Source organism: Oxyura jamaicensis, chromosome 1 (genome assembly GCF_011077185.1).
Source record: "Oxyura jamaicensis isolate SHBP4307 breed ruddy duck chromosome 1, BPBGC_Ojam_1.0, whole genome shotgun sequence".
Classification (NCBI taxonomy): domain Eukaryota; kingdom Metazoa; phylum Chordata; class Aves; order Anseriformes; family Anatidae; genus Oxyura; species Oxyura jamaicensis.
The window spans coordinates 7,301,416-7,324,868 of record NC_048893.1 but is presented as its reverse complement, the minus strand read 5'-3'; the positions used below and the strand labels follow the sequence as shown (position 1 = coordinate 7,324,868).

General features: G+C 41.5%; 1 protein-coding gene and 1 long non-coding RNA gene across 9 annotated transcripts in view; one reads left to right on the top strand and one right to left on the bottom strand.

Annotated features, from left to right (window-relative positions):
- The window catches only part of GRM3 (glutamate metabotropic receptor 3), a 106,759-nt gene that overhangs the window by 17,427 nt on the left and 65,879 nt on the right, over nucleotides 1-23,453 (top strand). The window lies entirely within an intron of this gene.
- Nucleotides 18,036-19,919, bottom strand: LOC118160503. Its single transcript, XR_004747539.1, has 3 exons — nucleotides 19,718-19,919; nucleotides 19,024-19,136; nucleotides 18,036-18,173 (listed from the first exon to the last, which is right to left on the bottom strand). It is a non-coding gene; the product is annotated as an uncharacterized LOC118160503 (long non-coding RNA).

Here is a 23,453-nt window from a genome sequence, read left to right as displayed (position 1 = left end):
CTTCATGAGATGATGAACTTTAGCCTGTGCATTAAGTACTTTCTAGATGGTACTGAATTCTAGCTGTGTGATGGTTCCAACAAATGATTAGCATGATTCATTGTTTTCTCTTATGCTCATTAAGGAAAATATTTAGATTTTATTAGAGTAAAGGACTCAATGTTTGTTAAAAGAAATAATAGTACTTGAAAATAAAATTGAAAGGTAGTAAAAAGCTATTGCTGGTGAAAAGGGGGTGATAAAAAAGGTCTTGAAAATGACAGAAACATCTATTTTTCTCTGATAATCTTTTCTCTATGAATGGATTTTTCTGCTATGATCAATATAAGAAGAAGAAAAGTGGTTAAATCCCTTAGATTGACTCAGATGATTTAATAGTCACTGTGCTTTCTAAATTGAGTATTGAAAAGAAAAACAATCAGCTCACATCCCTTCTTGACTATACAGCTACTGGTAACACTTCATCCTCCTTGTTCATTGTTCTTCACTAAGGCTTGGCCTTGGTCCTCAGATAACCTCTTCTAGGTGGCCATGCTTGAGCTGGGGTTGGACCAGATGACCTCCAGAGGTCCCTTCCAGCCTCAGCCTGTGATCCTGTAATACTTGGAGGCAGCTTCGGCTAAACCTTAGGCTGGTGGGCATCTCTTCCCTAAGAGCTCTACAGTACTTTTCTGGCCCATGTTCAGCCTCCATTTGGTATCTGTGTCATTTTCTTCCTGCTGAGAGGAAGGGAATGACCTTTGCCTGCTTGATGCACAAGGATATGTGCAGAGTTTTCCATACCTATGGTACTCATTGCTGGTTGATAGTGCCAGCAATGCTTTAGGGCCTAAACCTCTTCCTCTGTCTAATCGTCTTATTTCATTGCAGAATCCAGGCACACAGCTTACTGACATCCTTCAGATGTTTCCAAAGCACTTGCCTATCACAAATTTTGTAGTAGCTTTCAGTCTATGGACAGATTGCTTACCCAGTTCTTTTCAGTCTCCATCATCTTCAGGAGCTGGTCCTCTCTAGTTCCTAGCACCCGTGTCAGTTTTCAAAGTGACATCCAGAAAAGAATACCTGAAACTACAAAACAGGCTTATTTTCTCAGCTTAGATACATTCCTCTGGAGTAAAACTACACTGTGCTGGGGGATATTTAGGCCTGTAGAGAGTACAATATGATCTGGATCTGTGCCTGGCACGTAGGCAGTTGTCTCCTTGTTCTTGCCCACAAGCTTCCCGCTGTCTGTAGTCCTGGGAACCTTGTGCCCTGAGCCCTTGGGGTCATGTGTGACTCCAGCCCAGGCAAGTGTGTGGAGTGTGACTGTAAAGGCTCAGCTGATTGCACAACTATGTTAATTATTTTGCCTTCAGGTCTAAACTTCACGTCATTCAGTGTTCCTATGAATTCCTAGTGGTTAAACAAATAGTTGCATTTCGTCTCAGATACTTCAGACCTATATCACATTAAACGTTTTTCTAAGAAGTCAAGTGGTACTTTCCACTTCAAAACAGATACATGTATTTATTTTTAATCCTTATGCTTGTGATTAATACCAACAATTAGGGTAGTCTTTAATTTACTTCACAACCCTCAAAAAGACCAAAACTGCCTTGAGTTCTACTCAGCTATCTGGAAGAAGAAGCAGTCTCTTTCCACTGCCTCCTTTTTCATCAGGTTTTCAACTTTCTGAGGGGAAAAAAAAAAAAAAAAAAGAGAGAGAGAGAGAGAGAGAGAGAGAGGGAGAAAGAGAAAATGAGAGAACAATAAAAAGAAAATATATGTAGTAATTTGTTGCACTTGGCCTTCACTTCTGTGCCTATCCAAGCATCTGGACTTCTTTTAGTCACTTCACTGAATAATCTCATTCTTTGTTCAAATCAAAGAAAAGAAACATCTCAGTGTGGGATTTATTTCAGCAGACAGAGTGAAGAGAGAGACAGTCATAGTGTGGAGGTCTACATCTTTAGAAAATCATATTACATGATAAGAAGGAAAATTATATTTTTAAGGAGTAATTCAACTAACTTACTATAGACACCTACTATAAGAAGACAAGAATCATGTCTTTTTTTTTTTTAAATCTATAAACTAACTGTAAAGGGACATCTGAATAAGTATATCAGATATAGGTACATATAATGTGGTTGTGTGGCTAAAATAATCTCATCAAAATGTCTGTTGCAGGATTCTTGCAGACCAGCCTCAGTTTTATCCATGTTTCTTGCATGACTGAAACTGACTGTGTAACTGACCTTATAAGAATTGCCACATCAGCGGGAGAGGAAAACTTGGTGCTGCTGTTTTTTCTCTGGTCTTTGCTAGTTTGTCCTCCCCTATTTATTTCCACAGCTCTGCATCTCTTTCAAAAAAAAAATAAATAAATAAATAAATAAATAAATAAATCTCTGCAATGCAAGATCCTCCATAGGAGGAAGGCAAAGTGTGTCTGATTCCCTAAGAAATTGTCTTCAGTATTTGATGATATTTATCCTACAAAAGGAATTTTATCTCCCAGAATTTAGTGTTTGCCTTTCCACTGAGACTGAACTTTTACCACATGTGTAAGCAAAAGATTAATGAAGGTGTGGTGGTTTGGCCCAGTTGGACAGCTGAACTCCACAAATGATCTCTCACTCCCCCTCCTAAAAAAGGAACGGGGGAGAAAATACAAAGAAAAAAAAAGGGGGGGGGGGGGGGGGGAGGGGGGGAAGGGAGAGGCTCACAAATTGAGATAAAGACAGGGAGATCACTCAACAATTCCTGTCATAGCTAAAACAGATCCAGTAAAGGTAGATTAAATTAATTTATTTTATTGCCTACTACTAACAGAGTAGAGCACTGAGAAACTAAAAGCAAACTAAAAACACCTTCCCCACATCCACACTCTTCTATGTTCTCCACCCGAGTAGCACAGAGGAATGTAGAATGTGGGCTGTGGTCAGTCCCTGATGCTTCATCTCCTCTGCCCCTTCACGGTCCCTCTCTGCCCCTGCTCCCCATGGGGTCCCTCCCACGGGATGCCGTCCTTCCCAAACTGAGCCTGCCGGGGCTGCCCACAGGCAGCAGCTCTTCAAGAACTGCTCCCACACAGCTCCGTACCATGGGGTCCATCCGTCAGGAGCAAACTGCTCCAGCACGGGTCCCCCACGGGCAGCAGCTCCCCCCAGACCCCCTGCTCCTGCGTGGGCTCCTCTCCACAGGCTGCAGCTCCGGCCCGGGGCCTGCTCCTGCGGGGGCTGTCCATTTGCTGCAGCCTCCTCCAGGCCACATCCACCTGCTCCACCAGGGGCTCCTCCAGGGGCTGCAGCGTGGAGATCTGCTCCATGTGGGACCCATGGGCTGCAGGGGGACCGCCTGCTCCACCAGGGGCCTCTCCACAGGCCACAGGGGAACTGCTGCTGCCTTCCTGGGGCACCTCCTGCCCTCCTGCACTGACTTTGGCGTCTGCAGGGCTGGTTCTCACTCCTCTATCCCAGCTGCTGTTGCACAGCAGCTTTTTCCCCTTTCTTAAGTCTTTTTTCCCAAAGGCACAGCCAGCATTGCTCACTGGCTCGGCTCTGGTCAGTAGCAGGTCCCTTTTGGAGCTGGCTCTAATCTGACATGGGACAGTTTCTGGATTCTTCTCACAGAGGTCACCGCTGCAGCCCCCCATTACCAAAACTTGCCACATAAACCCAATACATAAGGTCATGGGGACTTCCTACCATCTGAAAGTTCTAAATAGATATGGCATGTTTCTTAAAACATCATGAAAAGGATGTTACTAAAAGGATCACTCTGTATGTCCATTGTTACACCTGTGCTTCCTTAAGTGTACACTGATAACCTCTGTCAGAGGCTGAATACTGTCAGACATGGGCTTCAGGGACCTTTGCTTTAACTTAGTCCAACAGTTCTTAAACTCTTAGTGATAAACTGTTAGATTTGGAGTGGGAATTAATCCAGATAAGTCTTTTGGCTTGCCTTATGCAAACAATCAAGCTGGAAGGTCATTATGGCCTGTATGCCTTTAAAATCAGTTGGTCTCTGAATTACATATTCATAATCTTCAGGAATGACAAATCAAAACTGTGCTGAAGTGAGGCAAAATATATATATATATTAGAAAACCTGGCAAGTATTCAAGCCTAGGCACACTATTCATCTTGATCTTGTTAATTTGAAAGATAATCATTTCAAAAATTTCTCAAAATACTAACTTATTCTTCCAATAATCTCACGCTGTCAACACTCTGGTCCAATATTAAAGTATGCAAATGTGAAATATCTTCTCAGTTTACATACCACGCATATGTGATAACTTTCATCTTAGTTATAATAAGGACTGAACTAGTGATTTACTAAGCCAAAAACTTAACATTCTTAAACTAAAACATTGCTTCCTGTTCATAAAGCTGAATTAGGCTCAGAGCTTCTGTGATTTGAGTGTGGAGGAGGTTACACTGCACAAATTAAAGCAAATACACTTCCTTCCAAGCGATGTTGTCAGAAAATGACTTCTGTGATACTCCAGGTTTTCACGTAGAGGCGTGTGCAGTATCATAAATACCTGCTCTTCCTCCTTGAGTCAGGAGATCCTGAGACCTCAGGACTCTTGTTTTCATTTTTGAACACAGATTCCCTGACAGGGTTCACCAGAGTTTAGTTTAGTTTAAATTCAGTGACTGGTGGGTTGAGTTCTTTCTTTTCTTTCTTTAGCCTTTGCTGTCTTCTCTGTTAAAAACTGTCATGCATTTGAAGCTCTCAGATAAAAGGCTATACATTGCCCCTTCTGCATAAAACAGCATGAGTCTTATAGACCCCAGGAGCAGATTCTCGTGATTTCCCTTGTGTGCCCCTTCTTCTCAAAGCTACCTTTTATTATTCCTCCTTTGCTGCACTTCTCAGTGTCTCTCATTCTAGGGTTGGCTCATCTAGAGCTAGCAGAAGTCTTTCCGGGAACTGTCAAGGCTTCTTGGAGATTCCCATATACCATAATCTTGCAGAGATTTCACCACCCACTTGATTTTCTCCTCTAACTAAGCCAGCTGACTTTAAACCCACAAAGACAAAGTTATCAGCAGGATCAGGACCGGGGTGTTATAACATATATCATTTGCTAAACGTGTCTTCATCACAGTCAAAAATAGAATCACTTCCTTAGGTTTGGGTTAATATGGTTCCTTTTTTTACATATTCAAATTCTACCACTTATTAGTTTAAGGGTGTCCTTCTGACTTTGTGTAGCATAACCAGGTATTAGCAACAATTGCAAGTGAATTCCCTGCTGAATATCAAGAGGATGTGCAATCTTTCAGTCCTCATGGACTGGGTTGTAGCTGTATTTTAGGGTTCATGTTTGTGGTGGACTTTTCCCCCTTTTAACTACTTTAACCTATGTTCTGTGCTTGTATCAACAGACTGTAGTAAAGACACACACTCCTTTCAATCAACATCTATATTAAGGGGACAGACCACAATTTACGTTACAGGCAGCGACTGGACCTGAACTGGCAGTGCACATAGCCCTGCCTCAGTAGTATTGTTTCCCAGTACCAGCTTTCAGGGATGACGCCGTTGCACTGGTCAGTTTGATTATTTAATTTTTCTTCTCTGCAACTGCATTACATAAATTGGAATTTAGTATTAGAAGATTCCTGCTGTGTTTGGAGTGTTCATTTTTGTTAATGTCTTTACAACTGAAAATGTCTCTCCAGCATAAACTCGAGGGATCTCTGCTGATTTTCACTGAATAACTTTTGAGTTACAGCACTACAAAGAGCAGGGAAGCAGACCAACTTATCTTTTTGTATCCTTTGAATTCTCAAATCCACCAGTGCTAACTGACTTGTGGTCACAGATGTATCTAGATAGACCAAAGGAGCTGGTTCCATAGATAAAATTTTAATGTCTCATCCAGGCTGCATATTTACTGCTTAAATCCATCATAAATACTTACAGAACAATGAAACAGCTATCTTCATGACTCATTACTAGGTCCAAACAGTTACTAAACTGCTCCAGTTTAAAGTTAACATAGGTTCAAAATAAATCCCGACTGTCAATGAATGACTACAGGTACAGAACTCATGTCTAAAAATTAGTCATTTCTAATATCAAGTTGTGTTTAAAATAATGCATGAATATTAGGCTAGACATTTCATGATACTGGACATGTGTCTTTGACAAATGTCAGATTCAACCAAATCAAGTTGGGGAGAACATTAAGGATTTTACTGATATTTTTAAAAAGAGGCTAGTGTAATGAATTGAAAGAGTTAAGGTCATATTTTCCACAATATACAGATAAACAAGCAGCTAAACATTATTAATATGATGTCAAAGACTGTTGTTTTGTAAAGTTTTATGTTTGGCTTGTACCATACGTCTGAGCTCTGTGGTTTCAATGCCCCCATCCATGATTTACTCAAAGATATGGATTTTGCCTAATTGTTCCCACAGATCATCGGTTTCATCTGAACGATCGATTTTTTATTTATTTATTTATTTATTTTTCTGGATGATTTGGCTTGGTTTGGATCACAGAATCACAGAACTGCAGGGGTTGGAAGGGACCTCAAAAGATCATTGCATCCAACCCCCCTGGATCAGTTGTGTGAGTTGAGAAATACCACAGATATTAAGCATAGCAGACAACCTTTGATCTCCTATCCACCTTTTAACTCACCATTGGATATTTTCCACAAATTCCTTGCACTGACCTGCCACAGAAACGTACAGCAGTTCAATGTGCAGAGTGAGTGAGGAGTACAGACAATGCCTCACAGAAATCTGGCTGTTGTTTGCTGTTGACAGGCTATTTTTAGCTCACAGACTGTTATTCCACTGAGCAAACTCAAGTCAGGTAAAAGAAAACACACTTTGCAGGCTTACCTGCATAGAGCACTGGATCAATCAGAATTCTCAATACCTTTAATGTGCTCGTATTTTTAATACTTGGCTGGTGATGTCGTATCTGACATAGCTGTAGCAAATCTAACACAATTCCTTCAATGGGCCAGTCATCCTGCTGTATAATAAAATAACCCAAAATTTACATTATGCTAAAATAGATGCCATGGTAATCTAAAAACAGCTGGCTGGCAATTTGCAAAGGCTCCTGCTATATTTATTGTTGCAATAAAAAATAAAAAAAAATAAAAAAAAATAAGACAATCAGCACTTTCCCCTCTTTACCTGTCCCTCACCAGCCCTCTGCTTCTTTTTCCTGTCATCAAGGCTAATGATAGGATTTCAGGTCTCCAACTTCCCAGAGCAAAGAGCCATGACTCACACACCAGGTTAGAGATTTAGGCCAGTCTAAGTCTCCAATTCCCAGTGATCAGTTTAGCAAGTCTGACTTCAGTTCAGCACTTTCTGTGCTACTTTCTTTGGGCAATGACAGTGTCAGCCTGTTGTCATCGAGCTTCTTTGCCTTTCAGTCGTTCTTGACATAAGTGTAGGTTGTCCTCCATCAACCAGGGGGTTTCCATTTAAATTGAAAAAAGGCCATGGAAATCTTGATGCTTTTTCTCTTGTGTTAAGAAATGTTACTTTTATACCAGTCATTGTCACTTTTTTTTCCTCTTCACTAAACCATTCCTATTGACCACTGTGGTTGCAGATTCTGCTGTAAGTCTGTTGGCTTTAGGGTTGCTTTTCTCATAAAAGTAGAAAAGTTTGAATGTTAGGAAATCAGATCTCATACCTAGGTGGATTCAGAGACCACTGGTTGAAAATTGTAATTTTGTTGTTGTTGAGAATTAGGTAGCAAGCAAGCAAGAAGAAAGAAAAGCAGTCTTCCAAGCAAAGTTTCAGACATATTTCTGACTAAGGCTTTGGAAGAGCAGACAGTGATATGGATTAAGAATTTTTCTTCAATTAAGTGTTTTTACAGTGCCTTCTTTTTCATTATCTCATGCAAGTTCATTGAAGGGGGGTTTTGCACTTTTGACTTCCTAGGAAAGTGCACCTCTCACCCAAGAATGTACCCGATTCATCTTCATGCTATCTTTCCCAAACACAACATCAACATTATTTGTGCTAAAATATTTTAGTAGAAACATATCCCACGACGATAGTAAAACCTACATCTCCACAACACCTAACACATAAGGTATTCTGGCTTGTGACTGCTGGATGCAATGCCCTATGCACTTGTGCAGTTTATGCTCCAAAGATGATGCTCTTATTCTGTTGGCTTGTCAAACAAAGTGAAGCAGATGTCCCTCTTCATATTGGCATGACCACTTCCCACTTCACTTCTTTTCAGTTCTTTTTGACATATTAAAGCAGAACGATAAACTGATCATGAGAGGGCAAGACTTCTCCCATTTGCTTGCCTGCTAGATTTGCATAAGCTGTTCTCAAACCCCTATGTGATATTAGCTCACACGGGTAACTTCCCCTTAGGCTCATGCAGGTACACACAATGTTTACAAATATGATATATAGGTTTTTGAGCATCCTAAGCATTTTGAGCAGCTGATATAGCTGTGTCAGCCTGCTTCCAACATCTCGCATCTGTCAGAGATTTTATAGTGCATCTAGCAAAATCTATCAGCCACCTCCATTAAACAAATAAAAAGGGTCTCATCTGCATTTCATGATACCAGAAACCACAAATAACTGTAATAATCCTAGTCACACCATGGCGATCTTAGGCCAATTTTTAAAAAATGACTTGGAGAAGGAGGAAGCTCCAAAGTGTAGCTATTGGAAGGGTTAAATATCTTACCTACATGAAATTAGACTTCTCCAGTTAGGGGAGGGATAAGCTTTTCAGCTATCCTAATTTTAAGTACTTCTGCTGGGAGGGGCTGAATCTCTTTCCCCTAAGGTCCCTGCCTCTCTGCACTGTTGAGAGAGGGAGCCCAGGTGGCATAGGTGATTAGGTTACAGTTATTTGCATGGTTAAAACTAAATGGAATGACAATCACCCATTTTGCTTATATTTTTCACCTGTTGTAACAACTGGGAATAATTTGCCTAATCATCTTCTCAGTAGCAGTTTGGAGATCTTTTAGCACTTTTAAGTTTCAGATTTTTAGCACAAACTACAATGTATATTACCAATGAAAATATTATGATATAGCACATGCTTCAGTTGTTTTTATACCCATTATTGCTGTGCCATCGTAATGCAATTTTCCTCAGACTCCTGTGTTATTAACCTGCATTCATCATTTATATCTCTCTCCCGAGGCTTGTTCTAAGACTCTATAGAAGAAGATAAACAAATTACAGATACAGGAATTAATTGTTGCCTCATTGGAGCACCCCAATCAAGGGATTATAGGAACACTGGTTGAACTGAAGCAGCAGACCATGCTGATGGGAATGGTAGGAATAAGGGTTGAACAGAAATGCAGAAAAGTATAAACAAATAAATACACATATTAGGGCAGATATGAAAATGCAAGCCAGAAAAAAAAAAAAAAAAGGAAAAAAAAAAAAGGTGACAAAATAACTGTAGACCTCCAAGGAATGAGACTATGCACACCAGATGTTAAATACTCCTTCCAGCAAGGTTTGTTCCCTGTTGCTCATGCAGCCTTTTCTACAAAACATGTCACCACTGTCAAGCTCTTTAGAAAGCTCTGCCTCTTTTTTTCTGTTTATCTCCTTGCACACTTAGGATCAGGCATAGAAAACCCCGCTCCATCCAAAGGGAGAGGGGCCAAAGTGGCCTGAAACCCTCCTGGCAGCCCCTTGCTGGCCCCTAGCCCCAGCCCTGCCCCAGGACAGCTGCCAAAGGCTTGGCAGCATGGCCCTAGAGGAGGGCAAGGAGAGCGTGGGGAAAGGGAATAAGGACCACAGTGGAAGACAGCATTAAAAGAACAATAGGTAGAGGAGGAAGAGGGACAAAAGAATGAAGCAAATTCAGAAAAATGTGAGGGCACATCAGAATGACTGTGTATATTAAAGAAGCATATGGTGCCTTGAGCCACAGGGGACCCATGTTGTGCTACAGTGGGTAATGACACAGAGTGACAGACTGTCCTTTTCCCTGAAAATTATGTGGATGAAATGGATGAAATACATCAGAGGGGAAAGGAATGACTGATGCAGTGTCCATGAGGAGCTCTGCATTGGAACCACCAACAGCACCTGAGCTATCTCCAGCCAGATGAGCTAGCTGCTGGGTGCCACTTTGGGAGCATGGCAAGATGCAGTGGGGAACGCCTGGGAAGGGGAGATAGAAAACTGTGCTAGGGCAGAAGGGTATAAAAAAGGCAAGGGAAGGATCCAAAGTTTGGCTCCAGGTTTGCTAGCCTGACCTCAAGTGTACACAGAGCCCATGAGAGGGTGAGAGCACGACTGAGTTCTTTGCTCAGAGCAAAAATAGCGACCGTGAAAGAAATGGGAAAGAGGCAGGCAGACAAAAGAGAAGAAAGCTGGTGAAGAAAGGAAAAGAACATGAAAACACTATCCTCAAAACCAAGGCAGACATGCCAGCCATAGTAATTTCCAGTGAAAATGCACTGCCTCCACTGCAGCTCAGCAGGGATATGACCACGGTAAATTTTAAGTGGCTGTGGGGTTTCTAGTTTTCCTTTTGTTTTCTCTCTTTTTTCTTTCTTCTTCTTTGAGGGGGAGCATCAGGTGTCTTTTTTGTGTAATAATAATAATGAAAATGTTCAGTTTAATTCTGCAGGAGGAACATAAGGAGAAGTTTTACATAGAGGTGACTGTTCTACTCTGTCTAAGGAAGAGATTTGTGGGTGGTTTCATGCAATTTCAGTGGTGTAGCTGATAATCCTACAAAACAATCTCTTTGCTATGTTCTATAGTTGATTTTTTTTAGCCATGGCTATCAATCAGATTGCTTTTCAAAGCAGGCAAGTGTCAGTTTCTCTGCTCTGTAGAGACAGCACAGAAGCACAGAGAGGAGAAACAACTTGCTGGGGGCTTTGGTGTTGATATGCTGGCATGACAGACAGAGAAAGGCCTGCACCTCATTTAAAACCACCAGACAGACTCCCGTGTGGCTTGGCTGCTGTGTGGCTAGAAAAAAAAGGTGGTCATTTTTACATCAGTGAGCTGAAGCAGACTATGGGAATCTATTTTGGACTGGAATAACTAACAGCATGGGTGGAATTCAGATTTTTTGGCTTGGTTCTGGTCATTCAGTATATGATTAGGAAGAAGCATTTTGTGGTTTGGACAAGGATATCTAGAGCCTGAACTATGTACTTCTTTGTTCATTTTTTTTTTTTTATCCTAATGATAGAAATTAAATCTACACATAATAGCAGCAACAACAATAACCAGAAATTAGGAAGATGTTTCCCCCACTTGTGAAAACATAACAGCCTCCACAAATTCTCTTGTAACATCCCCTCTAGTATCTTGTGTTGGCCTCTTTCTGAGACAAATTGCTGGTCAATATTGGACTTGGGTGCAGTCCTGCCTGCAAAGGTTCGTGTTCCTAAACAATTTGTGAAATATTCCCACACACTGCTTCTAAGCCTGTATAGAGATGCCCAAGTAAATCATAATCTTCCCCTTCAAGAAATCTCACATTACATACTTTCTTGTATTCTAAAGCAAAAGTCCTTTCAGTGCTCTCTTCAAAGCACTTGTATTCTCAACAATGGTTTGTAATGTGCTTATCTTGGCCTTGCTTTCCCAGCAAGGGGACAGCAAGGCACAGTTAATTCCCAGGCACAGTTAATTTCCCAGGCACAGTTAATTACTACAGTCACAGAGCATCTGCATCAGTGGTTCCTAAACACCCTGCTGTCCTCAAAGGTGTGCGATCAGTTCGTTCTTGAAATGGCCACCTCAACTAACAAAGTTGGTAGAGATGCTCCAGATGCTTTGCTGATCTTACTATGGGATTATGTATCACCCTTCCTACCTCAAATTTCAGGTTTTTAAACCAGGGACACAAAAACAGAAGATGAAAACAGAGCATTTGAATCTGAATTCCATGGTCCCATCAGAAAAAGTGCTACAAATGAAGGATAGATAAAGGAAAACTATTTATTTAAAAATGAGGGGACAAGATTGGTGCATGGATGAAGTTGTTTATTTTATCTCTTTTAATTCACATCAGTGTTCTTCCAATTTATTTTTTTGGAATAAAAAAGGGATACATGTGTGTATCTTGCGTAGCAGAAGGGAAACATCTATGTTCTTTGACTGGAACTGTTTCAAACAAACTACGTAACAAATAATCAGCACATGCACTTCACTGGGAAAAATGCAATGTCACAGGGCTCCAGCGAGCAGAATCCAGGATCTTAACCACAACATCTACACAGCTACTGGGAACAGATGTGGCTGGCTATCTTTTGAGGGTCAGATACAGAGCACTTGCCCTGTATAAGAACCTGGTAGATAATAAATCCAACCTTGCAAACAGTGCTGAACGGCCTGAGCTTTCACATACCTCTGTGTGAGTGATGAGGGAAAAATAAGGTTCACATAATCCACAGTGGTAAGCAGAAACAGCCTTGTGATAATCCTTAAACTATGAATTTCTAGAAGCTGGGAGCTTTTTTTAAAAAAAAAAAAAAAATCAAATTTGTTCCACTAAATGTTTCCCCGTTCTTGTATTTTGTATGGTTTTGTACAATTTAAAGAATTATGTAAAATACAAAGGGAGAGGACAAAGAAAAACAACCAAGCCTCCAGGTCCCTATAACAAGACAGCGGAGAAAGCAATCAGCCAGATTCATCTCCCATTCATCCAATTTACACTTGCTGTAGGGCTGACCCTTGAAGCAAAGAAATACCTGGCAGCTATCGTCCAGTCACGTTAGGTATTACATTCCCTCCCCACAGACCACCAGTGGCCAATACATTGATTTTACAATCAGTCCAAAAGCAACATCTTTAACACCACGCTGGATTATAGCCCCAGCTCTGACTCAGGGAACATTTCCTCTAACTCCTGTGTTTTCCTTGGAGACTTCTCCATCTAAACACTGATCGAGCTCAACCTGCTTTAGCTTTTGAAATATGACAAGGTAATAAATCACATCTGGGGGAGAGCAAGGCATCTGTATTACTGTGGTTTAGCAGGAAGGCTGCCATAAAGCACAATGACAACTTTCCACTTTGCTCTCCTCAGGCAGATATGTGCCTGTCCAAAGTGTGCCCCGAGGTCAATAGACAGGTTCCTTCCTGTGTTCACAAGCCCTGGGGCAATGGGAAAGGGATACAAGTGGCAGGGACACAGATGCAGCAACAGGTTTTCAGAATTAGTCTGGATGTCACAGACTTCCCAAACAGGCCTTCAGAATGTAGACACCATCCTCCATGGATATGGCTTCGGTGACCTGCTCTGCGATCCTGCAGACTGGAGGCAAGTAAGCAGCAAAGCCTGATGCTCAGTAACACTGCAGAGCAGCAGTGGACAACCCCATGAAGCAGTTCCCATGTTCAAAAACACTCCAGCAACTCCACCAGCTGCCCACCCCACATAGGCCAGCATGTGTTGTGCTCCTCCCAGCACCTCTCAGACCATGACACTCGTTGGGAAATAAGAAATTTTGGAGACTTGGAACCAAACAGCAAGCCACTGGGTGACTGTTAGAGACTTCTATCCTGCAGACAATAAATACCAGACAAGGTTGCGTCCTATAGCTGCTTCACTGCTGGGTTCATCACAGCAGGACCTGGGACTTACTGTCTAGTTGGTGGACCCCTGCTCAGCAGGCCAGCTCTCTGCCAACAAGAGGAATCCTCTTCTAGGCATTTGCAGCCTGCACACAGCTGCTGCAAGAGTTTCAAGGGAAATCTGGCCCTCTGCTGCCAGCAGCAATTTGTGCACATTTGCAGGTGTGACACGTTTGCTTCACATGACCTCTGGGAAGGCAAAAGCATTGCCTGGAAAGTGTGTCAGTGATACCACTTAGCACTTAGATTTTTGACTTCAAAGTGTTCTACCAACATTAATGAAGTAAGCTTAAAAATAAGAGCTGAAAACACCCTAATAACATGGAAATGTTGCCCTGGAATGAGAATATAAACAAGACAAGGATGCCATTATAAAATGAAGAGTTTTTTTTTTTTTCTTTTTTAATTATTTTTTATTTAATGAGCTGGCTTTGCCCAATCTATTTTAAATCTAGCTCATCTGTTAAGCTCAGCCCCCCTAGCCATTTTTTGATAATACTTTGCTGTGAAATATAGCAATTTGGGATGTAAAATTTCAGTTCCTGTGACCCTGCTGGCTTGGGAGAATATAGTACTCCATTTAGAGAGATTTTAAATTACTCCTCTTATAACTCCTGACTATTTTTCAAGCTATGTAAATGCATGGTATAGAGTTCCTCAAAGAAAGCTTCAGTCCCTGCTTTGAAGTCCTGGGACTGAGGGACACAGCTGGGGTTTTTCAGAAGCTTTGGACAATCAGAGGTGCAGTTTTCATCAGAAAGCACCATCAGGACACACATAACTGTGAACAGAACAGATTGGTTCGAACAAAGCAGGCAAAATTGCCAAATACAGACATCTCTTAAGCAAGACTCCCATTGCTTTTAATGGGGTTAGGGTTTTGCCTGCTGGAATGAATTCCCAGCTCTACATTGAATTTGCTGTAGTAGAAATTCCTTAATCTCTCTGTGGTCGCTTTCCTCTGTGCTCTTTGCTATCTCCTCATCTGCAGATAAGGATGATACTAATGTCGGCCTCCATGGGTGTTATGAAAACTAATTAACTGAGCTTTCAGGGAAACTTCAGCAGAAAAGGCAAATTTCTCATGTGATGATGATGCAAATACATTCACACATATTTCCCCTTTGTAAAGAAGTAGATTTTGTGTGCATAGAGACACAGATATATATATAAACCCTACCTAACACCTGCCACACCTTTCTCTACATCAAGGCTCTTCTCTTTGCCTTATCTTTCTGTTACAATCCTGCTATTTTTAAATGCTGGGCTTTATTCCAAGACAGTGTGGGAATGTCAGGTAGGTAGCTGTTAAAGAATAATAATAAAAGAAAAGAAAAGAAGAAGAAGGAAGAAAAGGGAGGTTGTGGAGTCTCCTTCTCTGGAGATATTCAAGGCCTGTCTGGACGCCTACCTGGGCAGCCTGCTCTAAGGAACCTGCTTTGGCAGGGGGGTTGGACCCGATGATCTTTTGAGGTCCCTTCCAACCCCTACAGTTCTGTGATTCTGTGAAAGAAGGAAGGAAGGAAGGAAGGAAGGAAGGAAGGAAGGAAGGGAGGGAGGGAGGGAGGGAGGGAGGGAGGGAGGGAGGAAGAGCATTTCCCTTCTCTTTTCTAATATCATTTTTTTTCTATAACCATTGTCCCTGCCAGTCAAAAAAGCTGCTTGGTTTTTAATGAAAAATCTGAGCACCAACAAATTGCAACCCTCCTTTTCAACACAGACATGCCCTTTGAATTTAATTATGCCTCAGGCAATGCATTATAGCAGACACACGATAAGTGACACCAAAATCTTACAACAAACACAGCAAAAATCTCTCAGTGGGAAAAAAATAACTCTGAGCCAGGTTTCCTCTTTGGGTACCAGCATCTGCCTACTTTATCCCACCTGGGCCACACTGATGCCAGGAGAGCTGCAGCCAATTTTAGATCCCCCATGGGTCCCATCACTGCATGTCCCTCGGTCCCCTGCTCTGGAAGGTGTGCAGGACAACGTTAACCCGAGGAAGGGTGGAGGACCTGCTCTGGGGCAGGGACATTCCTGGTGGGGTCACTTGGAACACCCAGCAGGAGCTGAGAGGAGCACAAAGGAAGCAGAGGAGTTTGGGAAGACTCCTTTCCTCCCAGGGTAATTTCTCACAAGCTGTGTCAACTATCCACAGTTAGACAAATACTTGAAATGTCAACATTTCCCATTTCGGTGGGGAGAGGCAGCACCCGTTACCTTTGGTTTTGTTGTCCCGGGAGCTGCAACAGCCAGTAAGAGGAGCCTGCCTGAAATTTTTCTGAATGTTTGTGAAAGAAAATTTCTTTGGAAAACAAACACACATGGCCCCGCTGTAACGAAACACCAGGGTCAAGCTCTGTCCTATTGCATATTCCTGGATGCTAATATGGGATAATGCAGTGCCCCTGTGTTATTTTGAGCCTCTGTGGTGGCCAGTGATTCCCAAGCAGCAGCAACTCTGGAGGTGCACAGAGAACGTACCTGTGAATTATCTGGGTGCAAAGCATTTGTATGTATCAGGAGACAGGAGTCACTGATGCTTTCTGATTGCTAGTGGGCAAATATCAAGACAAATTCCATCTAACCTCGAAAGTCATACTGCTATAACTACAAAATGAAGCAATTGCAATCCTGCCTGGGAGACTCATTCTCTCAAAGTGGTTGTGTTTGACCTGATCTCTGCCTTTCATCCCTTTTCTCTGCTGTACAGGTAACTTAGCTCACTGGCTTTATAAGAGAAGAGAAATTTTCTCATTGTAAATCAGATTTAGCTCTTCACATCTGAAAACCATTGCTTATATCAGGGAACTGGTTCCTTTTAGTGTGCAGCTGTCATAAGCTTCTGCAGCAACTGTTTTCATTGAAGTTTTAAAGGCAAGAGGCAGAGAGTGCTTTACAGAAGAGAGGGCTGGGATGCGCAAACAAGTTATTGGGGTTTAATGTATTTCTGTGCAGCAGCTGAGCCACACAAGCCAGCTAAGTTCACACCTTCAGCTTGTGGTAAACAGAGGATTTCAGCTACACACGTCACCACAACCTGATAAGGTTTCTGGCCAGGTATTCACAATAAATCATTCACTTTCTTGCACACAATAACTCCATCACATAACTGAGTCCTCCAGACACTTAAATGTTTAATTCCTTATTTCACCACTAGCTTGCCTTGCAACTAAGGGTCATACTACCTCTTTACGCTTCAAACTTCAGATGTAAAATGGATGTAACAGGAATGTTCAGTCAAAAGGGTGTTGTAGAGGACAAATGCAATAAAGCCTGTGAGGTGTGGAGATATCCCAGACACCTCAGCTGGTCTGAGGGATGTTTTACACACACCTTTCTGCAAAGAGGAATCAGAATAGCCCTGCTTTGCTTTTGGTTGTTCACGGTGCTCCTCACTGTTTATACAGCTGTGAAGCTGACAAATGTTTTAGAGTTTTCTCTTTTGCTGCAGTAAATAGAAGTCAAGAGCTGTGTTGCTCTATGGGAACCAAAAATCCAGCCTGCTACGCTGCTTGTTTTAATGTGAACCTGCAAGTCAATTCTCATACCAAAATATTTCTGAGAATCTCCTTTGAAAGATGAAACTTTGGTAGCTGCTGTCATATATCCCACGTAAACAATACAAGATAACATCAAACATTTGAAAAATGTGCAAGTACACCAAATGGAAATCTGGTGATTTATCAAGCTTTAATCAGTTTGATATAATTCCATTAATTTGGCACCTGAAGTTCTCAGATTGCCATCCCGGTTACCTGTGCATAAAGCTCGCTTCTGGCAAATGATAATTAATTCTTAAACTTCGGAAGCATCTGAGTTTCAGAGCCCCCAGAGCACATTTGTATGAAGATTAGACATTGTTTCTTTTCTGCTGTTCTCTTTGAAGTCTTCCCTTCAAAGATTGCAGCTTGCTGTTCAGGCTGCAGAGAGCTTCTCCTGACAGAAACCGCTTTTCCCTGCGCTCATGGAGGCTTTGGGTCTGATGCTGCACTCCCTTACTCCAATGAAATATACAGAGAGATGCCAGCATCGCCTCACTGCCAGCAGGGAGGAGAATCAAGCCCTTTGCCAAGCGCGTCAAGTGAATTGCTCACCCCCTGTGGGGGAAATTTACCACATAACAACGCAGTAATTGATATTGATGGTGCATGTTGTTCGCATTTCATTTTTTCAGACACTTGTTTTCAGGGTTGTGAGAAGTTGGGTTGCTGTGATCAAAGGTCGAAGCCTTAAGTTCCCTGTAAAACAAGTTCCTCAGGGCTATGCTTAATGTGAAAAGAAATTAGCGGTGAGATTTATACCAGGCACATAACTAAGCTAAAATAAACCAAAGACATTAAATTACAAGAGTGAGACACTTCTTATTTGCATCCCTGTAAACTGTAAGCAACTGCTTTGATGCTAAACAAATGACCTCCTCCCTGGTTTTAGATGGAGTAGGAAGGATCTGGACCATAACAAATGCATCTGAACTCTGCTTTAACACCTTAGATGAACTTCTTACTTCTCTCTCTTCAAGCTGTGTTCTTCTTGATCTTGTCATGAAAGAATATTTTTCAGCTTCTTTTCTAATGGGAAAAAAAATGTGCAGTCAAAGAGAAGTGTTTTTGGTTTTTTGCATTCTGGGGAATTTTTTTTTTATGTCAGATAATTATTGGTGGAGGAAAGGAATGGAAAGGAAAGATTCCTATTATTTCTTTTATTCTTATTCATTTTATTATTTTATTATTATTATTATTTTACAGTTTCATACGTAGAATAGAATAGTTCATTTGGAAGGGACCTACAATATTATCTAGTCCAACTGCCTGACCTCTTCAGGACTAACCAGAAGTTAAAGTGTATCACTGAAGACACTGTCCAAATGCCTTTTGAACATGACAGGGTTGAGGTAATAAATAACTCATTAGCAAACCTGTTCCAAAGTTTGACCACCCTCACATTAAAGAATTTTTTCCTAATGTCTAGGCTGAACCTCCCTGGCATAGCTTTGTGCTGTTCCTGTGTGTCCTGTCATCAGTTACCAGGGAAAGAGGCCAGCACCCCCTGTCTGCTTCCCCTCCTCAGGAAGTTGCAGAGAGCAGAGAGGCCATCTCTTGGTCTTTCCTTCTCCAAACGAGAAACCCAAGTGCCCTCAGCCTCTCCTCACAGCACATGCCTTCCTGCCCTGTACCAGCTTTGTTGCCCACCTCTCAATACTTTCAAGGACCTTAATATCCTTTTAATATTTTGGATAAACTACCCCCATTAGTAAGAATAAAATAAAATAATCTGACACCTTTATAATTCAGAAATCATAAGGCTGATTCAATAACATATACAGCAGGGCTCCAGGATCACAGTGTTAAGCAGCACAACTCTCCACGTATTCCCATGGCTGCCAGTACTCTCAGTTGTGCTCCCTCAGTGGCCACTTACCCTCCATGACATCTGTGAGGAAGTCACTGCAGAGGTAAATAAAGGTTGTGCCATCCAGATGAATCCTTCTAAATTAAATTTCTACTCAGTAATCACAGTAATGTTCCAAAACACTGGGAAACAACAAGCAATGTTTTACAATGTGGCCAAAACTGACACTTTCACATCAACATTTGGCATCAACAGGGTTTTAGCCAAATCACTGCAAGTCACTGCAGAGGCCTTCACACTGATCTTACACGGCTCTATGTTCAGTGATACAAGTGGTACTTAATTCACAAAGAATCTTGCTCATTAGCAGTTATCTTTTAAAGAATGTTATCATTAAATCTCTGTTAGATGCGAGGAAGTAGAAGTGCCAGACAATTGAAGTGCTTTGCTCAAGTCATCAAGACCAGTGACAGAATCAGCAGTGGAGCGTGGAGTACTCACATATCCTATCTTTTAACCATCCCTTATGTTATATTGCTTCATAATTTACTTTCCTAACAGATCAAGCCTTTCTCAGTCCTTCTAAGCACTCTTGAGCATTTGAGTATGTCATTTCATGACACACAGCCTGGTGAAGAAAATGTTTCTACCTCCTGTGAGTCTTTTTCTTTTCTTTCCTTTTTTTTCCTCCCCAAAATTCTACACACAGACCTGAAACTTCTTGAAAATCATGGTCCAGGCACTATATCCCTCCACCACCCACCTTGAGCATGCACAACACCATCCTATGGTGGCCCAGGGCCACTGTCCAGATGAAAAAGAGCCAGGAGAGGAGGTTTATAACTGAATCCCTTTGCCCAAGGGAAAGCAGGCCAAAGAATACAAAATGTCGGCAGAGGGCATGTTGCCCTTGATTGAGTGGAGAAGGGCCCCCGCTGGCTGGAAATCCAGAATTACAACAACAACAACAAGAAAATTAGTAAGGCTTGCCAGCTGGGGAGAGACATCTGGCTAGTGATCAGAGGGGCCTGTGAGTCAATTAATCCATCTCTGAGCTGGATTAGCACATTGAAACATGCTTCCCCTCACTGCTGCAGTGGGACCTGTTGAATAAGCTGTAAAGATGAATGGAACTAAAGAAATTTCATTTAGATAAAGAAAAATGGCTCTGAAGTAGTGGGTGGGTGGTTTTTACATGTGCTAAAAGAATTAAGCACAGCTCAGAGAATTTAGGGCATGGAGCAACCATTTAGATATAAAAGCTCTTAAATTTAATATATGCTGATTTTAAAGTAAGTATCTAGATATCTTCCTATTTTTTTCATGTTTGTAGCATACCTAGGATGAACGATACTGCAAACACAGATTAGAATAAATAACTCTTCTAGTCCATTCTTCTCCAGCTTTGTGTATTTCTGCAGGAGCTACTCCTGGTCTCTTTTGCTATTAAAAGGAAAGGCTGTTGCTCAAGGACGTCATCCCACATTTAGCTCTGAAGAGACTGAGACTCCGTTTCCACTTCCTCTGTCCTTGCAGATCAACAGGACGTGGTCTCCTTAGATGTTTTTCAGATCATCAGATATAGGACTTGACAGAACCTCTTTGGTCATTGAATTCAGCTCCTTTTGTTAAGAGCCATCAGGCCCTTAGCTCCCTCTTCAATTTTGATTTTTTTTTTTGCCTATTATTCCTGCTGTAAGAAGGCTTTTCCAACACCTCATTCCTTTACTGTTTAGAATCTTCTTCATAATTTCTAATCTCTATTTAATCAGACCCAGATTATACTCACATGTTCTTGTACCAGAAATATCTTTAAAGTCTGTCCTCCCGCCTGAATACTCAGCCCCCTGAGGTGTAGAGAGATATCAAAAACTTCAGCTTTTCTTTAACTCATCTAAATAAGTGAAGCCACATTACTCTCCTGCTTAAACCAGGCTCACCAGTCTCCTGATTATTGTGCTTGTCTTTTCTGCACTTATTCTGCACTATATTTTTTTTCATATTTATATACAGATTATGCACAAGCTTAAAATGATATCTCGTGCAATGGCACCAGCATCCCTTTGCATCTAGAGAAAATACCCTCTCTATCTATACCCGAGGGTTTGCATTCATCAGTTTCATTGTTTCATGCTCCCAATCTCCTCTGTTGTTTTCAGCTAAGAAGCTTTCAGCTTGTGGAAATCATGAAGAATTTTTGCTAGCACCTGGAAGATTAACACTGAAAACCTCTTAGGAAGAGATGCACGGCAGTGTTTTCATCCAGGCAAGGATGACCAAGAACAATCTTGATGCAGCTATCAGCAAAGCAAATTCAGTACTAGGATACATCAGGCAAGATTTCTCCAGCAGAAGACTGTCTTTGTGTATTACTAATAAGCTAAACAGTGCCAGTGAAAAGACCTAGACGATATAAGCTGGCTGCCCATACAGAAAAATTGGAATGGTCCATGACGTGGTTCTGATAACAGTCACTGAGTTCTCTTGGGATATTCACTGTCCTAAATAATTCCTAGACTTGGGTTGGGACTTAGAAAATGGTGGAGACCATTCACCACAGTATTTTTCAATGTGGGCACCCTGGTTTAGTGGCTGAGAGAGGCTAGCTGTATGGGGATGCACCATTGTATGCCTACTGATCTCATTGCCTCAGAACATCCCCAGATAAATTTAATTTATGAGACTAGACATAGTTATTGACGGTAGCACACAGACCCTCATCTGAAGGACCAACGGCACACAGTTCTGATCATCTGTATTCATGTCAGAGGAGCTCTAAGGTTGCAACTATAGCTCTTAAGCAGAGTGACAGAGCATCCACCTGAATGTGATCATCCATATCACTTAATCACTAACAGAGTCCCCAGCCCTTGAGATTTTGCCAAGAAAACTTTCCCCAGACAGCTCCTGAGAAGGGGCTAGAGACTGGCTCAGCCCCAGAAGTGTTCACTACAGACTGCTGGTATGTGACCATCCAGTTCTGAAGTGCCAGAGATTTTGGCTGTAAGGGCACAGCACAGCTGTGCCAGGTGGCATCCTGGCCAGAGAGTGGTCCCTGACCCAACCTATTTGCTAATATAATTGCAGCCAAACTAGATCAGATGCAGAAAAGGGCTATTGGGTTGTTCAAGGGAATGCAGAATTAATTCCGTGAAAGAAGGTAAAAGAGATTTGAATGCTTTCAAAAATTACCCTTTATACTCAAAGACAGTTTTATGTTCAGAAACTGTACATAGCCCCTGGGAATTTGGTCCTGGATTCCTTTAACTGGAACATCCCAAATGACTTCAGCTGTCATAGGCCATGTTGTCTGAGAGACAGTGAGCTTTGAGACAATATTCACCTTAAAACAGATGCATTGCTTCTCTGGGAGGCGATGACAATTGTTGAGCATTATTTCCTTCCCAATAAATATGAAAACTCCACAGGCAGCAGTCAAAAGAAATTTACTCTCCTTTAAGACATTTCATATGAATGCCATTCTTTTCTCTATCCTTCTACTGTCTCCTGTCTCAAGGAGAGTGCCAATGTGGATAAATTCAGGGCTTATCCCTCTGAAATATAAAGTGGCCTAGAGTAATGAAAGACCAAGCCCACAAACATCTGTACATAACTAGGGTCATATCAGGTTTGCAGATATCTGGTCCCTATTGCTACATGTTCATTGCCAGCTATTGACTCTTATCCAACACAGATGATGAGGGAAGGATTTGTTCTATGGATGTTTGTATAAAGCCTAGCACAGTGAGTGTTTTGCCAGGTTAGTACTCTAACTTAAAGTTACATCATGTTTAAACCACAGTATTTCTAATAGATTCAGGTATCTTATCCGTGGAGTCAGGGAATGGCTGAGGAGTACCTATATGCCTTTTTTTTTAAGTGCAAAAGAAAGACTCAAACCTGGTCTCTCTCCAGTCTGGGACATATACAGCTGCAGGCATTCTCACCTGTACAGAGACAGTCTGGCGTCTTTTCTGAGATTCCTGATTTTTGCTGTGTGTATGTGCAGTGACACATTCAGCACCATGAACCAGGAGCCAGTGACCTAGTAGTTTTGTTACAGGTACTTCTCAAACATGTTTATCCTCTTTCATACTTAGAATTCTCAAATCAGTGCAGAACAAACTAGCAGCAAGTGTTAAGCAACACATCAAAATGCAGAGTCTTCTCTTCCCAAACCACTAGCCACTGTTAGTAGCTAACATCTCATGCAAGCCTACAAACCCCAGGTGCCAAATGTTTCTAATTTTTACAATTTTTAGATATCTGTATACTCCTCCATTCATTTTGTGGTTGTGTTCAATCAATATATGTTCTAAGACCTCTTGAACAATAAATCACAAACGTAATCTAGTAAAACAGGTGATCATAACTAGATATATATGCTTGAAAGCAAGATAGAAATTTAACAAGAAATACATGGTAGATATGAATAGAACAACACCTGAGTTTATGGGCTTTTATTTGCCTTTATAAATATAGCCCAGCTTAGTCTCACA